Source organism: Trichechus manatus, unplaced genomic scaffold (genome assembly GCF_000243295.1).
Source record: "Trichechus manatus latirostris isolate Lorelei unplaced genomic scaffold, TriManLat1.0 scaffold00126, whole genome shotgun sequence".
NCBI lineage: Eukaryota > Metazoa > Chordata > Mammalia > Sirenia > Trichechidae > Trichechus > Trichechus manatus.
Window position 1 is genome coordinate 4316533 of NW_004444062.1, and position 13176 is coordinate 4329708.

Here is a 13176-nt window from a genome sequence, read left to right on the forward strand (position 1 = left end):
CATGCTGGACAATCTATAAACTAAAAATAATTCCATGGAAGTAGGAGCTCTGAGCCAAAGACTACAATGACAATGTGAACACACCTGAATTCACAGAAATCGTAGGAGGGACTGGACTTTGTACAGAATATGGAATGGAGGGATGATCCAATCCAATCTAGGTCGAAGAGAACAAGATGGCCCCAGTGGACACCTGATCCAAACAGAGTGATTAATCCAAGAAGGCAAGATTAAGTGGTTAAGACTGTGGATTCTAAAATCAGACTGCATGAGTTCCAATTTCCACTCTTCCACTTACAACTATGTCACTTTGGGGAAGTTACTTAAATTTTCTCTAAGCCCCAGTTTCCTTATCTGTAAATTGGATATAATAACAATAAGAGCAACCTCACTGTTTGTTTAAGATCACTCTACATTTTGTATTCAGAATTAAATGGAACAATGTACATAATGTTGCAGGACCAGGCAATGGCTTCCTTCTTCTGTGCATGGGGTTACCATGATTTGGTGCCAACTTAAGGGCAACCAACACCAGCAACGTACATAAAGCACTTAGCAGGGTGTCTGACATATACTGAAGGATCACATAAAGATGAACTTTTATTAATAACAATAGCATCAATAAATTCCATAACAATATTAATATGAAATCCGAACAATTTTTTCAAGCCTTGGAGAAAAAACTCACAAGCGTTGAGACTTCTTTGGCAAAGTCATACACTCACGTGCTTCTTTCGTGACCTGAGGAAGGTGGGGTGGAGAGAAGGGTATCACTCCAGCATATGAGGTGTGCAGGGCAAGTATCAGTGGTTTATTGTTCACATGAGGAAACAGAGAAGTTGAGAAAGGTGACTGAGGCAGTAAGTTAGCGGCAGAACTAGAACTCAACCTGGGTCTCCTGCGATGATTTGAATCCCCAGGCACTTTAGCAAAGCCAGAGAACAAAATAATAACACTTTTACCTGAAGGTTCAGGCTGCCCCCAGGCCTGCCCCGTTGCTGTCTCCATCTTCCCACTGTGTGCCCTCTCTCAGTAAACAATTTACCATTCACTTAAAGGAACTCAAGCAAGAAAGCCATAGTCATTCTATGCTTCCTGTCTTCCCTTCCCCTCAGGTCCAATCAGTCCTTAAATGTGCCTATTTCATCTCCTAAATTGCTCTCAACTCCAAGCACTTCCTTCCACCTCCACTGCCACCAGCCTACTTCACGTCACCCACAGTAGCCTCTAAACTGGTGTCCCCACTTTACCTCTTCATCTCTTTCTCCTGTCTGCAGCCAAAGAGATTTTTTAAAACAGAAATGTAATCATGCCTGTCTCTGCTTCATACCTTCACCTGACTTCCCACTACCTCTAGGATAAAGTCCAATCAGCCTACCTGGTGAACTTCAGCTCGCAACGCTCTCCCTGGCTGTCTCAGCTCCGACCACATTAGTTTTTCTGTTTCTAGAACAGAGCTTCCAGCCTTTAAATGCTACTTCCTCTATCTAGGACAGTCTTTCCTTCTCTATGTCCCTTTATCCAGGTAACTTTTATTCAAAAACAATTTTTATCCAGCTCTTATTATGTACCAAGCACTGCTCTAGGCCACAGGGGTAGTTAACCTTTTTGTGCCAAGAACTCTATTGGCAGTCTGGTGAAATCCATGGACTCAGGCTAATGCTTTTTAAATGCATAAAATAAATACATAGAATTATAAAAGAAACAAAATGTATTGAAATAGTCATCAAAATACATTTTTATTTGTGGTATGGTAACAAGTTGTTGTTATTAGTTGCTATAGTCAGCTCCAACTCATGGCAACCTTATGAATGACAGAAGGAAATGTCACCCGGCCCTGTGTCATCTTCTAGCACTATATTGAACAATATTCTGTTGTGATCCATAAGGTTTTCATTGGCTAATTTTCAGAAGTAGATTGCCAGGCTTTTCTTCCTAGTCTGTTTTAGTCTGGAAGCTTCTCTGAAACCTGCCCACCATGGGTGGCCCTACTGGTACTTGAAATACCAGTGGCATAGCTTCCAGAGTCATAGCAACATGCAAGTCACCACAGTACAATGAACTGACAGATGGGTGGTGGGTGGTAACCTAGGTGTTTCTTTATTATTGCATTAAAGAGCAAGATTTAGCTGTGGGTCTAAATAATACTGTAACGTCATATTAGTGATCAGCATATATTTCCAGATATCTGCAAAACTGTAGTGTGTGACAGTATCAAGCAGTTGATACTGCTGTGGTTTGTTATCTACATTCACAATGGAAGGAAATGCTAAATTTCAGTTACGGGGTTAGTGAAAATACTGATGCAATTTTTTTCTCCTATCCAGAGTCATAGAGCCTTAATTCTACCCACAGAATCCAGAAGGTCTCCAGTATAAGGTTAAATCTAGGGGGACATAGTAGGAACCAGAACAACGCAGGCGCTTATGTGCTAGTGGTGGGGAGACTGATAATAAACCCAGTAATTTCATATTGCGATGAGCTCTTCAAAGATAATAAACAAAATAATCTCATATTAGAATGAGTTGTTTAATGAAAATAAAATGCAATGATAGAGATTAACTAGCAGTGAGGAGTTCCCTGGGAGGCACAAATGGTTAAGCACTGGACTACTAACTGAAAGGCTGGCAGTTCGAACCCACTCAGAGGTGCCTAGAAAGGAAAGCCTGATGATCTACTTTTGAAAGGTGACAGCCTTGAAAACCCTATGGAGCAGTTCTACTCTGCACACATAAGCTTGTTATGAGTTGGAATCGACTTGACGGCAACTAACAGCAACTGGTAATAAGGGTGATTAACTGGGAGAAGAAAAGCCTCCCAAGAAGGTGACCCTAGCTGGAAACTAAAGAAAGAGAAGGAGCTGATCTCATGAAAAGTCAGGGAAGGGTGTCCCAAAGAAAGGGGAGAGTAAGAGCAAAGGCCCTGAGGCAGGTCTGGGCGTGGCATGGACCAGGCACAGAGGCTGGTGTAGTCACTGCATAGTGTGGTGGGATTAGGTCAGAGAAGCAGGCACGTCTTTGAAGGTCAACATAAGAAGTCCTTGAACTCCTGCCTGAGTCCCCTCCTCTGTAAGATCAGGATAGCATTGACACCAGCTTCCCAACGTTTAGTCTACAAGCCCTTGAGACAATGTTCGTGAAAGGACCCGGTAAACCAACAAACCCTGGAGTTTTCCATGGGTCACACGTCATCTCGTTTAACCCTCAGGCTTCTCCTATGAAGTGCATACGGTTAGAGCTCCTGTTCCTCAGAGGGGTTAGGAAATTTGCTTAGCGTCACATAGGTGGTACATGACAAAGCTATCTGACTCCAAAGCACTTATACTTACCCACCACCCTTTTCTACCTCCTGTCTATGGATAAAGCATAAAAATTGAATTCACCCACCTCTCCATGCGATCCTTTCCCGCATGCAGAGCAGGCTTTCCGAGGAGAGTTAGACTTCCAATGCAGCAGCTAAAAGCTGCATGGCCTGAGAAAGCCACTTAGCCGTAATTTCCTAACTGTTAAAACTGGCATAACCATGGCAACCCACTCTCAGGGCTTGTGGTAAAGAGTCTAACAGTGAAAATCAACCCAAATCAATGTAAGCAGGAGAGGTGCTCCATCATGTCTAAGTGCTGCTGCTTCCCTCCTTCTCCCAGCTCCCTAAGGTGCTAAAAGCTGCCCTGCGGGGCAGGCCCACGCCACCAGCCCTCAGGGACTCCGTATCCTTTTGTGAGGGCAAAAGCTCTGATGAGCACTTCTGGGAACTCCTAGGCCCACCTTTCTGATCCACCATTGATGTATCTGTAAGATGAGCGGTCCCTTCCCACTAGAACATTCTCTCCTGAAGTCGATAAGGGTCTAAACGAGGGGTCAGATGTTTGCAGTTTTCACAATCCTAAAATAACTCCAACAAGCCAGGCAGAGTTTCCTTTGCAATTTCAAAAAACCAAAACCAGTAGCCAGGGAGTCGATTCCAACTCATGGTGACCCCATGTGTGTCAGAGTAGAAATGTGCTCCACAGGGTTTTCAATGGCTCATTTTTCAGAAGTAGATTGTCAGATTGTCAGATTGTCAGATTGTCTTTCAAGGCATTTCTGGGTGAATTCAAACTTCTGACCTTCCGGTTAGCAGCAGAGGACATTAACTGTTTGCGCCACCCAGGGACTCCTCCCAATTTCGGGAGGTGAGAAAAAAATGGAGAATTGGGCAGAGGCTGAGGGTTTGTTCAAACCTTATCAATTTTCACTGTTTTCTCTCCTTTTCACCCTTTCTCCAGCAATTTGACCTCAGTCTTTGCCTCAGGATGCCTCTTGTGATTCCTTTCCTGTCATTGCTTTGGCCTGAAGTGTTTGGAATATAAAATATTCCCACCTTGGTGGGTAATATGAGCCCTGCCTTCACCTGCTACCTCCAGGATGGGAGAGGACGTCATCAGCTCTGTGCCCCGGTTTATTTAAGGCTTTCACCCAGGTCACAAAGATCTTACTGGGTTGGGAAACATTTCAAAGCCCTGGGGGCAAAGTGCATTCCATGCACTATGGACAATCTGTTTTAGACCACGTGGTGCATCTTCCCACCCCTTTATTTCACTGTGACCAGCAAGACTGAGGATCAGAAATGATAGACACTGACTCTCTGTATGATCCTAAGATTTTGAACAAATCAGTCTTAGAAGAAATACAACCAGAATGCTCCTTAGAAGTGAGGATGGTGAGACTGCGGCTCCCTTACTTTGGACATGTCATTAGGAGAGACCAATCACTAGGAAAAACATCATATTTGGTAAAGTAGAGGGTCAGCAAAGGTGAGAGAGACTCTCTGTGAGATGGACTGACATGATGGCCAAAACAAGGACTCAGACATAGCAACAATCACCAAGACGGTGCAGGACCAGGGCAATGTTTGTTCTGTTATACTAATGAGTGGCCCTCTTATTTCTACTGACAAAGTTCTCATTTCATAATGTTGATTTCATTTTCCTCATAGACCTCAGTGTCTGTTGTGTAGACAGCAACTAGCAACAACAATATATGATCCTGCAACATGCTAAATGTATTGCATGCATATTACTTCATTTAAACTTCATAATTGCATTATGAGGTGGGCACTATGTTTTATTTACAAATATTCTTTATTAAAATATTTAAAAATATTCTTTATTTCCATAGTTTTGTTGTTGTTGTTCCATTATGGTTTTACTATACAGTAGAACTCTAACATTCAAGACGGATGTGGCCTAAGACTCTTTTTTGTTGTTGTTGAGAATATACACAGCAAAATATACTTCAATTCAACCGTTTCTACGTGTCCGATTCAGTGACATTGATTATATTCTTCGAGTTGTGCAACCATTCCCACCCTCCTTTTCTGAGTTGTTCCTCCCTCATTAACATAAACTCACTGCCCCCTAAGGTTCCTATCTAATCTTTCGAGTTGCTGTTGTCAATTTGATCCCATATAAACAGTTCTTTAAAGAGCATAACGCTCAAGGAGGCATTTTTTTTTACTAATTAAGCTAAACTATTGTTTGGTTTTAAGAAGACTTCAGGGGATATTTTTGGTTGAAGTTTTAAGATTATCTCAGAACAACAATTTCAGGGGTTCATCCAACCTCCAGGGCTCTGGAAAGTCTGGAGTTCATGAGAATACAAAATTCTGTTCTTCATTCCCCCCGTTTTGATCAGGATCCTTCTATAGAATCTTAGAGTAAAATGTTCAGTAATCTTAGCCGGGCACCATCCAGTTCTTCCGGTCTCATGGCAAAAGAAGCAGTTGTTTATGGAGGCAATCATCCACACATTCCATTTTCTCCTCCTATTCCTGACTCTTCTTCCTCTGTTGCTCCAGGCCGAGGTGGGTACAATTATTATCCCTGTGTTACAGAAAAGGAAACTGACATATTTAGCAAGGTTAATAACTTGCCCAAGATCACTCAGAGTTTTAAACTCAGGTCATCTGACTCCATGGCTTTCACTTTCCTAGATGTTGTCTACTTGTCAAAGAATGGGTCTGGAACATTTTAGTGGCAGTTAGAAGAAAGTTTACTTCGGCCCAGAATTGATTTGTCAACAGTGAGGTGATGTGGGTAATGTTGTATAATGGAGACTCTTACACATATACTGTAAAATGGTCACAGTTAGCTTTGTGAATGGAAAATATTAACTGCCTCTAATCTTGCTACAGACGCCTCATGGAAACGTAAGCTCCAACTGACTCATACACACTGCAGACACCTAATGGGGGCAGCAGCCTCCTTTTTTGATGTGGCTTCCCTCTCAAGCTTATCTTGCTAAACTGCTAGAGAGAAATAAAATTCCTTCCATTGACTAAATTCCTACTCATCTTGGTTGCGGCACATAGGGAGGGAAGAAAAGAGAGCAAGTGGGTGAGCTTGCTAGCTGTGGGTAGTAAGGAATATGGGCTCCACCAACTTGAAAAACCTGATAATCTGTCACTTGCATTTGATAGATGGAAAATATGTGAAGAGTTGGATGGTTCACCTCAAGCTGTGTTCACAGCACAACAGACACTGAGAGCTATCAGGAAAAGAAAGAAAATTATGAAATGAGAACTTCACCAGTAGAAACGAGAGGGCCACTCATTAAGTTTTCCTTTCAGCCTCTCACTAAAGCCTCTCTTGGCCCTCAGCCCTAGCACAGTTAGCGCACTTACTTCCCTCCCACTCTCAGCGTCAGCTCTTCCTCCCCGAGGGTAGGGATGCAGCTGCATATTCTGCTGTTCCCCCAGCACCCAGCACACAGTGGGTGCTCAGTGCCGTTAAACTCATGAAACTCTTAGACCCAGAAGGCAGACTAAAGAGTCCTTTGAAATCAAACCCATTTCCTCCTATGAGGCACGTGCTTCAGAAAGTACAGGCGCTGCAACTTGGGAGCAGAAGCTAGCACAGGGATCAAAGAGGATGATATCTGGTGGAAAACAAACAAACCCATTGCCGTCAAGTCAATTTCAACTCGTGGCGATCCCATGTGTGACCGAGTAGAACTGCTCCAAAGGATTTTCTTGACTATAATCTTCACTGAAACAGATCTCCAGGCCTTTCTTCCACGGGTGGGTTCGAATGGCCATTCTTTAGATTAGTAGTATTTGCACCACCCAGGGACCTGATGATACATAGAGAGACTCCTAAAATGAGAAGTATGTGTCTAAATATAACGGGTAGTTCTTTTTATGTATTTTTTTTATTGTACTTTAGGTAAAGGTTTATACAACAAATAGTTTCTCATTAAACATTCAGTACACATATTGTTTTATGACATTGGTTAACAACCCCACGACATGTCAACACTCTCCCTTCTGGACCTTTTTTTAAAGCAAAAAGAACGTTTTATTCGACATATATTCGAAAGGGCGGAAGTGGGAAAAGGGACATGCAAGCTGTCATAGCCACGTCTGCCTGAATCCTTCTTTTTTTTTTTTTTTTTTGGTGAAAATATACATAGCCAAAGATACATCATTTCTACTTGTGCAATTCAGTGACATCGATTACTTTCTTCCAGTTGTGCTGCTATTCTCACTCTAGATGAAGGTTTACAGAATAAAATAGTTTCTCGTTAAACAGTTAGTACACCTGTTGCCCTATGACAATAGTTAACAACCCCACTACATGTCAACACTGTCCTTATTCAACCTTGAGTTCCCTATCACCAGCTTTCCTGTCCCCTTCTGCCTTCTAGTCCTTGTCCCTGGACTGCTTTGCCTCATTAGTCCCATTTCGTTTTATGGGGCTGTCCAATGCCTGGCTGAACGGTGACCCTCGGAAGTGACTTCACCACTGAGCTATAAGGGTGTCTGGGGGCCATACTCTCGGGGTTTCTCCCGTCTTTTTTGGGCCAGTAAATCCGGTCTTTTTGTGTGTGTGCTAGAATTTTGTTCTACATCCTTCTCCAGCTCCGTCCAGAACCCTTTGTTGTGATCCCAGTCAGAGCAGTCAGTGGTGGTAGCCGGGCACCATCTAGCTGTACTAGACTCAGTCCGGTGGACGCCTTGGTAGCTGTGGTCCATTAGTCCTTTGGACTAATCTTTTCCTTGTATGCTGTTCTCTTCATTCTCCCTTGCTCCCGAACGGGTGAGACCAGTGGAGTATCTTAGATGGCCACTCACAGGCTTTTAAAACCCCAGATGCTACTTACCAAGGTAGAATGTAGGACATCGTCTTTGTAAACTGTGTTGTGCCAACTGAGCTGGATCTTCTCTGAGACCATGGTCCCCACAGCCCTCTGCCCAGCAATTCAGACCCTCAGGGAGTTTGGATGTGTCTATGGAACATACATGACCTTTCCTTGTAAAAGTTGTGCTGGCTTCTCCAGTATTGTGTACTGTCTCACACTTAACCAAAAATACCACTTATCTACTGTCTATTTAGTATTTCGCCCTGACCCCTCCCATCCTTCCTAACCAACAAAGATTGTTACTGTGTGTAAACTTTTTCGTGAGTTTTTACAATAGAGGTCTCATACAATATTTGTCCTTTTGAAATTGACTTATTTCACTCAGCATGTCTTCCAGTTCCATCCGTGTTATGAGATACTTCACAGATTCATCATTGTTCTTTATCATTTTGTGGTACTCCATTGTGTTTATGTACCATAGTTTGTTTATCCATTCATATGTTGATGGGCATCTAGGTTGTTTCCATCTTTTTGCTGTTGTGAACAATGCTGCAATGAACATGGGTGTTCATATGTCTATTCGTGTGATGGCTCTAATTTCTCTAGGATATATTCCTAGGAGTGGGATTGCTGGATCGTATGGTATTGCTATTTCTAGTTTTCTAAGGAAGCGTCATATCATTTTCCAAAAAGGTTGTATCATTTTGCATTCTATAATGCGTAGTTTTATAATGTGATATTAAGACCTGGAGAAGGACATCATGCTGGGTAAAGTAGAGGGTCAATTAAAAAGAGGAAGACCCTCAACGAGATAGATTGACACGGTGGCTGCAACAATGGGCGCAAACATAGCAACGATTGTGAGGATTGCGCAGGACCAGGCAGCATTTCGTTCTATTGTACACAGAGCTGTTATGAGTCAGAAATGACTCGACAGCACCTAACAACAACAAGAACATTTCTGCTTCCTTTGCTTGAACATGAGACTTATGTCCCCACCTAGGCAAAATCAAACTCTAGGTTAAGAGCTCTGGGAGGCAAAATGTTGAAGGATATGAGCAGTCAGGGCTCTCACTGTGCCCTGTAAATAAAGCCCCTGTCATACCCGTTGAGGCCTCTGAGCACTGTTGAGGCCCAATAAATAGAAGGTTCTGAACAAATTAAGAAATAGAAGAGAAGAGAAAACTACAAGCAAGACGTCCCCGTTACTGCTGGTAAAGCTAGATGGGAGGACCTAGCTTTGTGTGAGAGCTACATGAGCTTGCCTCCTGAACCCTAAAACCAGGTGGACGTCCCTCCATTCGCAGTCAGAACTGAATGAGGGGCCAAGGCCAAGGACCTACTCTGAGAAGACTTTCAGCATACAAAGCAGAGAACATACACTCTCCTTGGCCAGGGCTGGTCCTAAGGGAATTAAAAAAAAAAAAAAACTGAGCTAAATATTGTTGTTTTTGTTATGTTGTTAGTTACCATAGAGTCAACTTCAACCAATGGTGACCCCATGTATGTCTGAGTAAAACTGTGCTCCCAGGGTTTTCAAGGCTGTGACCTTTCGGAAGCAGATCACCAACCCTGGGTGGGTTTGAACCACCAACATTTCACTGGTAGTTGAGCATTTAACCAGTTGCACCACCCAGGGAAACCATGAGCTGAGTATGTCCAGTTGTTTTTCCCAAATTTACCAGTTAGATAAATTACTCCACCTGCAATTGTGGAATGTGTAAAGGGCAGAGAGAGGGCCAGAGTTATTAATCAAGATCCCTTCATAGGAAGGAGTCCCTGGGTGGTGAAAATAGTTAACACACTCGGCTGCTAACCAAAAAAAGATTGGCAGTTCGAATCCATACAGAGGCACCTTGGAAGTATGGCCTGGTGATCTACTTCCAAAAATTAGCCATTGAAAACCGTGTGTAGCACAGTTCTACTCTGACGCATATGTGGTCACCATGAGTCGGAGTTGACGGCAACTGGAAAACCTCATAGGAAGGAAGTATCAGGAATGGGAAACATTTCCCATTAACAAGCATTTATAACATTTAATCACATGGATAAAATGTTTATTTACATATACATTAACCCACAACCCCTTGAGGGAAGGAAGAGATTGTGTTTTATCTATCATTCTTTGTCAAAGGCTTGTACATAGAAGGCGTGTAACAGAGTGTTGAGTGAACTAGATGGTGCCTGGCTGCCACCACTAACTGCTCTGACGGGGATCACAACAGAGGGTCCCGGACAGAGCTGGTGAAAAATGTAGAACAAAATTCTAAATCACAAAAAAGACCAGACTTACTGGCCTGACAGAGACTGGAGAAACCCCAAAAGTATGGCTCCCAGACCCCGTTTTAGCTCAGTAACGAAGTCAGTCTTGAGGTTCACCCTTCAGCCAAAGACTAGAGAGGCCCATAAAACAAAATGAGACTAACGGGGCACACCAGCCCAGGGGCAAGGACTACAAGGCAGGAGCGGACAGGAAAGCTAGTAATAGGGAACCCAAGGTCAAGAAGGGAGAGTGTTGACATGTTGTGGGGTTGTTAACCAATGTCATAAAACAATATGTGTACTAACTGTTTAATGAGAAGCTAGTTTGTTCTGTAAATCTTCATCTAAAGTACAGTTAAAAAAAAAAGTATGTTGAATGACTATGGACCCAGAGTTCAGACAAACCTAGGTTTAAATCTCCTTCTCTGCCGATTACTAGCTGTGTAAATGTGAGAAAATTATTTACTCAGAGGCTGCAAACCGATGACCCACCACAAACCACATCCAGCTCAGACATGATCTGTTTCGTCCACATAGTGTTGGTCCACCAGCATTTAACTTTTATAAATAAGTTGACAACACTTAAAAGACTTGGGAGATTTCAGATAAAAATTTGGATTTCTGTTTTCTCCTGAAAACTTGGAAGACTTGATGCGGTAGATTGATTGCAAAAATGGCCACATCTGAAAACCAATGTTCATTGCAGCACTTGTCACAATAGCCAAAAGGTGAAAACAACCAAAATGTCCAAATGGATGAACAAAATGTGGTACATACACACAATGGAACATTACTCAACCATAAAGAGAAACAAAGTCTTGGTGCATGCCACAGCATAGATGAACCTAGAAAACATTATGCTCAGTGAGAAAAGACAGTCACAAAATGACAAATATTGTTTGATCTCACTTGTATGAAATAAGCAAATATATAGAAATAAAAGATTATTAGTGGCTACCAGGGGTGGGATGGAGGGGAAAAGGGTTAGTTTTGTTTAGAGGACATTGAATTTATATTGATGGTGGGAAAATAATTTGGAAAGGGATAACATTAGAGGTTGCACAACGTGAACAATGTAATCAATGTCATTGAATTGTATATGTGGAAATTGTTGAACTGCTGAAGGTTTTGTGCATATTTTCACAACAATTGAAAAAAATGGCTTCGATTCTTCATACCTTCCTTGTCCACATCCTTTGCAATGTCACCTTATGGTTCCACCCAATTAAGAGTTGACGTCTACACCACTAGGAGTATATCCAAGGGACTTGAAAGCAGCGACACGAACAGCCATATTTATACCAATGTTCATTGCAGCATTATTCACAAAATCCAAAAGGTGGAAAAAACCTAAATGCCAATCGATGGATGAATGGATAAACAAAATGTGGTATATACATACAATGGAATACTGCTCAGCCAGAAAGCGAAATGAAGTCTTGATACATGCTACAACATAGATGGAGCTTGAAGACATTATGCTGAGAAAAATAAGTCAATCACAAAAAAAATGTTTCATGACCTCACTTACATAAAAAGACAAGAATAGGCAAATGTATAGAGACCAAAGTTTATTAGTGGTTACTAGGGGTGGGATGGAGGGAGAAAGGGGAGGTTATTTCTTATGGAGCACTGAATATCAGTTTACGGTGATGGAAAAATTATATTGATTAAAGGTAGGGTTGCACAGCAAATTAATGTAACTGCTGTCATTAAGCTGTACACCTGTAAAAGTTGAATTGGCAAAAGTTATGTGATACATATATTTACAACAATAACAAAAAAAAAAAAAAAAGGAGCATAGGCTGAGGCTGCTTATGTACAACCAAACACCTTACGAGATTTGGTTCCTTGGTTTGGAGGTTTAGGGTCATAGTTTCATGGGACATCCTAGTTCATTGAACTAATATCATGCTTAGTGCTTCTATTCTACCTCCTAATGTGTTGTGTAGTGTTTGAGGTCCTAAAAGTTTGCAAGCAGCCATCCAAAGTACAACAATTGGTCTCCATTCACCTGAAGGAAGAAGGAAAATCAGGAATAGGAGGAGGAAATAGAATGCATGTCTGGTTGCCTCCATGAACAACTGCCTCCTTTGCCGTGAGACCAGAACTGGATGATGCTCAGCTACTATTTCTAAACGTTTTATTTTTATTTTTTCATTGTACTTTAGATGAAGGTTTACAGAACAAATAGTTTCTCATTAAACAGTTAGTACACATGTTGTTTTATGACATTGGTTAACACCACCACGAGATGTCAACACTCTCCTTTCTCAACTTTGGGTTCCCTATTACCAGCTTTCCTGTCCCATCTTGCTTTCTAGTCCTTGTCCCTGGGCTGTTGTGCCCCATTAGTATCGTTTTGTTTTATGGGGCTAATCTCTGGCTCAAGCGTGGATCTCGGGGGTAACTTCATTACTGAGCTAAAAAGGTATCTGGGGGCCGTACTCTCAGGGTTTCTCCAGTCTCTGTCAGGCCAGTTAGTCTCATCTTCTTTTGTGAGTTAGAATTTTGTTCTACGTTTTTCTCCAGTTCTGTCCGGGACCCTCTGCTGTGATCCCTGTCAGAGCAGTCAGTGGTGGTAGCCGGGCACCAACTAGTTGGACTGGACTCAGTCTGGTGGAGGCTGTGGTAGTTGTGGTCCACTAGTCCTCTGGACTAATCTTTCCCTTGTATCTTGTTTTCTCTATTCTCCCTTGCTCTTGAAGGGGTGAGACCAGTGGAGTATCTTAGATGGCTGCTCACAGGCTTTTAAGACCCCAGACACTACTCACCAAGGTAGAATGTAGAACATTTT

At 42.2% G+C, this 13176-nt stretch overlaps 1 protein-coding gene across 1 annotated transcript in view; it reads right to left on the reverse strand.

The window, feature by feature from the left end:
* Positions 1-5753: 5753 nt before the first annotated feature.
* Positions 5754-13176, reverse strand: part of RHOH (ras homolog family member H) — a 104421-nt gene continuing 96998 nt past the window's right edge. Inside the window, exon 5 of the transcript XR_002825356.1 lies at positions 5754-5860. The gene's annotated coding sequence lies outside the window, so the exon portion shown is untranslated. The remainder of the gene's footprint in view (positions 5861-13176) is intronic.